Raw genomic sequence first — 5,495 nt, forward strand, 5'->3', positions numbered from 1 at the left:
CCAATCCTAACTAAAACAGACAGATCATGCGTTTGTTCAACATCTATTGGTTTCTTCTGCAGGATCACTGCCTCATCAGCCGCTGTAGCCGCCTGTGCAAGAGAGTTTTGCACGTGTTCAACATACTCTTCCTCCCAATACCAGCCTGAACATCCGCCGTCCCACTGAAATTAAATCAAAAAATTATAACTTTAATCACAATCATTATGAAAATAAGTATAAATTAACCATAATCATCAAATGCGACAAAATAACTCACATTGCGATCCGGACACTTGTAGAAGATACGGCCCTTGTTGGGACACTTCTTCCTCACCCGGTACTCCATCACAATCTTCTCCTCACACTTGCCGCATGCAATGAGAGGGAGGTCCGGCCTCAGTCGCTTTGAAACCCGATGAGAGGCCGAGGACCCGAAAGCAGTTGACATCTACTCTCTATACTCATTTTTAATATAATATAAATATCTCATTTTATAAACAAATAAAATTAAAAAACTCTAAAATTCTCTATATCTCTAAACCATGAAGTGTGCTATGCATGCTAGAAATGAAAGCTGAATACTAGTTTTGAATAACTACTTTAACCTTCCTTCATCAAAATATGCAAACTTTAAAGTGATTTTGAGCTTAAATGACTTACAAATAAAAAAAATCTACCATAAAAAACCACATATATCTAGTCCACAAAATGAGATAAGCTACTGATGAAACATGAGAGTATAAAGTTGGTAACCTTTAGAACCGAAGAATCGACGGAGGAATGAAAGAAATCTTGTGATCACCGGTGATGAGGAAGAAGAGAGGCCAGCGATGAAGCAAGAACACTGAGCTCGAAGTGGCTCAGGCTCGGGGAGGAACATGGGGTATATAGGAGGGGACCTTTAGTCCCGGTTGTAGACAGCAACCGGGACTAAAGATCCCTTGCTAGTCTCGGATGGAGCCTCCAGCCGGGAGTAGACTTTTAGTCCTGGTTGGAGGTATCAACCGGGAGTAAAAGTTAACCTTTAGTACCGGTTGGAGCTACAAACCGGGACTAAAGATCTCTCTAGTCCCGGGCGCGAAAAATACCGGGAGTAAAGCCAAATTTCGAGCTGGATCAAAGGTCGTTTCTCTACTAGTGTTAGTATTTTTTTTAACTTTGGTCAAACTTTAAACTATTTGGCTTCTCAAAAAGTGAGAATTTATTTTTGGACAGATAGAGTATTTTCCTACCTTCACGTAACATGCCTGTCTGATTTTGAACCTTCAATTACCAAATCAGACAACGGACATACTATAACTGTTGAAACTAGATAAATTTGGTCATCTCGCTTCTTTCATACTCCCTTCGTCTCAAAATAAGTATACTTCTAGCATTTAAAATTTATCCCACAATAAGTGCACCTCTAAACCATGAACCACAACTGGTACTTTCTGCTACTTTCTCTATTTTTAATGTGTAATTATTATATATTGCTATACCTTTTGATAGGGGTATATATATAATTTTATAGTAGCATTAGTTTCCCCCCTCCATCCTAAAATTGCTCTTATTTTTCGATGGAGGGAGTACGTGGTTTTCTATTATTAAAAATAATAAAAATATGGTTTGTTCTCTTAAAATTCATATTAAATCAAAGAAACATGAAACTAGTGTCAATTTTTTTTCTACCAGTTTATGATCTATATATAAGTATTTGAAACTAGTTTATTTATGTTTGTATTGCTTTTATTGCTTGTAGTCGTGCTCATTATTTATTTATCTCAAATAAGATCGAAACAACTCTAAATGGAGTATCAACACATAGATAAATGTTTTAGAAAAGCAGAAACTAGTTTCATATTTTTTATTTAAAATAAATTAATTATAATTTTTTAGAGATCAAACTTGATTTTTATTATTTTGCAAATAGAAAATCACCTTTAAAATCAATTAGAGGGCTAAATTTATTCGGTTTCAACAATTGGAGGGTGTTTGTTACTGGATTTTATAGTTTCTTTTAGACGAAAGAAGAATTATATTAAAATATAGCTGAGTACATCATCATATAAAAGCACTCTGGAATAAAATACGTATATCCAGACATTGTTCTTCATCTATTCCTATTGTTGATCCTTTGATGCATGCAATGGACTAGGATGGCATATATTCCTGGAGCTCTAGAAGAACAAATTAAGGATGCAAGTCATGACATGTACAGTCATGATAAACAATCACGTACACGTACAAACAATATTGGGCCCAATGACATACTGAGATACAAAAACGTACGTACACAAATACAAGTACAGACGACTTGAAAGTAAAATACATATGGGTGCAAGCTAAAACACGTAGTGAATGACCTCAACTAAACAAGCAAATAAAAACCTTAAAGCTAGGGCGGACAGACAAAATGGAACACCAAATTGGACCTGACCCAACATCGCAATAGGAGACTGGCCGTGTCAGCGCACACATTGCTTGCTTATTTTGTGGCAGTGGCAGCGGCAGCGCCAGCAGGTGGATTCAAGTCCCCTGTTGCCCGCTTGAGGATGCCGGCGTTGGAGAGCATGGCCCAGAGGTGGGTCACGAACTCTCCGCCTTTAGCGAGGTGCTCAATGTGTGCCTCCGCGTTGTCGGACGGCGTGACGTACAGGATCGTCTCCGCCCAGAACTCTGCCATGATCACCTTCCACCGCAGCCTGGTGTTGAGCTTCTCCGGTTGCCGTCCCAGCCTGACCCCCTTGTCGAAGGTAGTCTGCTTACGCCGGGGCGGTAGCTTTAGCTTTTGGATCTTGGTGTGCTTCTCCTTCTCCTCCATATACGTCGATCCTAGTGCACGCTGTGCATCCTGTATGACATTTTGGAAGACTTCTTTGGTGGTCAGGCTGTGCTCCGGGAGGAACTCCAGAAGAAATGTCACCAGGTAGGCGCAGTATCTTCATGGAAAGTGTCTGTCTCCGCCACCGCCAGCAGGGGAAAGTCGTCCTCCGGCCAATCACTATGGTGCAGTGACATGTCACAGTAGCAGGTTGCTATGTGCCAAATTAGTATGGTGCCCTTGTGAGTTTGTTGCCTGCAGGTCCATGACCAGTCGGTTGGCGGGCCATCTATAGCCCGGAGAGTATCAGCAACCAATTTTCTCACGCTGTCAACCAATTTCCTCGACTGGGAGATGCTTGATGAGCCTATACCACGGTCGTAGTCTTGGAGAACTGAGTACTGCCCGATTTTATCGCTCCAGTAAACAGTACTAGCTAGTTTGAGTTTGAGAGGAGGGGCGGTGAACATCCTGTTCATTAGGACTATGGTAGGTGTGTTTGAGGAGTCCCACCCCAGTAATCCTTGTGGTGGGAGCGTGGAGAAGATCTAATTGATGAAAAACAATGTGTATTGGACGCCAGTAGATGGCCAAAAAACGTCCAGGCGGTATGATATCTAGAAAATAAGCCCAACAAATCATGATTGTTACTGCAGAAAGCAAATAAGATCCATGTCCTGTTACTTTTGGAATCCAATGATTGTAGCCAGCCACCACCAACATTAAAGTGTGGGATATTTAACTTATTACCATCCTTACGGCGGATGGCACCTCTCCGTTTGCCAGTTTTAGAATGGCACCTACAGAATTGCCATTCGAAACAGTAATCCTCTTACGTATTTATCACTTTTGCTGATGTGGCACGCCACGTCGACACGCCAGCGCAGCAGCATCCCTGGAAACAACAACCGGGCATGCGAAATTACCTGTTTACCCCTACTGCTTCTCTCACTCCACTCGCTGACACGTGGGCCCCACACGTCAGCTTCTCCTTCAACCTCCCGCCATCACCACACAGCCAGGGCAAGGGGAGGAGCTCGTGCAGTGCTGGCTGGCTGCGCTCGCGCCACCAGGGCCGTACCCGTCGGAGCCGAGGAAAGAGCTGCACGCCAACGCCGCCCTGACGCCAGATCCGGAACAGAGGAAGAAGACGTGCCCGCGGCAGAGCTCACCCAGGCCAGGTCATGCGAGGCGTAGCTTGCCCACGACGCAGCTCGCTCACGGCGCAACTGGCTCGCGGCGCAGCTAGTGCGCGGCGAAGCTCGCTCATGGCGCAACTCGCTCACGGCGCAACTGGCGCGCGACGGAGCTCGCCCGCGGCCGGCGAAGCTCGTCTGCAACGCAGCTCGCTCGTGGCGGAGCTTGCTCGCGGCAGAGCTGGCCCGCGGCCCAGCTGGCGTGCGGCGGAGCTCGCCCATGGCACAACTTGCTCGTGGCGTAGCCGGCTCACTGGAGAAGGTGACCGAGGATGGAGAAAAACGTCGGCTAGGACTGCACGAGCTCCTCCCCTTCCTCTGGCTGCGTGGTGATGGCTAGAGGTTGAAGGAGAAGCTAACGTGTGGGACCCACGTGTCAGCGAGGGGAGGGAGAGGCCCACACGTAGGCAAATGGAGTGGGAGAGAAGCAACATGGGTAAACAGGTAATTTCGTGTGCCCTGTAGAGCACTATCGGAAACAGAAGATTTGCCGAGTGCAAGGGCGTTTGCCTCGGTCACTCGGCAAACAATATCTTTGCCGAGTGCTATAAAAAAACACTCAGCAAAATAATTGCACTAGGCAAACAAAATCTTTGCCGAGTGTTGCAAAAAAACACTCGGCAAACTAGTAAAAACACTCGGCAAAAGCTAGGCACTCGGCAAAAAACTGTCATGTGGACATCCGTCAGTTAGTGTGCTGGCCGTTAGTACTTTGCCGAGTGTCCATTAGTGGCACTCGGTAAAGAAATAAAATAAGTTTGCCGAGCGTTTTTTTGGCACTCGGCAAAGAAATAAGTTTGCCGAGTGTTTTTTTTCTTGGACTCGGCAAAGAAATAAGTTTTTTCCTCTTCTGACCTTGAAATTTTTTCTACTCTCCACATACAACATGTGGCACTCCATGTTAAGATTTGGTATATTTCTAGATCTGTTTGCTATATTTAATTAATTTATTGCATTTTAAGGAATTTTTTGGTATAAGTTAAATTTGAACTGCAGGTTATTCAAATAATAGAATAAAATAAGTAGCAAAATGATATTCATGTTATTGAGTCCAGTGTGAGGCCTTACCCAGGAAATGAAAAGAAATTCCAAACATCTTGTTCAGGAAACAAGACCATGAACGTGTGGCCGAATGGTTTTTAAATTCTAAGAAAAACAAACGAAGTCTGAAAATCATGAGTTTTGTCATGATGTGATGATATCATATGTGGAGGCTGTGGTAAAAAATTGAGAAGGTTTTGCATAATTTGTCATGTACGATGTTTACAAACTGAAGCATCTCAGAAGAAGGATCGTAGCGTTGAGAAGGATCCGGTAAGATTTGGAGTCAAAGTGACGGTCGAATTGATGTTTGTCTTCAAAACTTTTTGTACAGGCAATAGAGAACATAGATTGTTTCATGTGAAATTTTGGTAATTTTTTGGATCCGTTTGGTAATTTTAATTTATTAAGTGTAATTATAGAATTTTAATTGATATAAATTGAATTTGAGCTATAACTGCATGAAATAATGG

The sequence above is a fragment of the Miscanthus floridulus genome, chromosome 9 (genome assembly GCF_019320115.1).
Source record: "Miscanthus floridulus cultivar M001 chromosome 9, ASM1932011v1, whole genome shotgun sequence".
NCBI lineage: Eukaryota > Viridiplantae > Streptophyta > Magnoliopsida > Poales > Poaceae > Miscanthus > Miscanthus floridulus.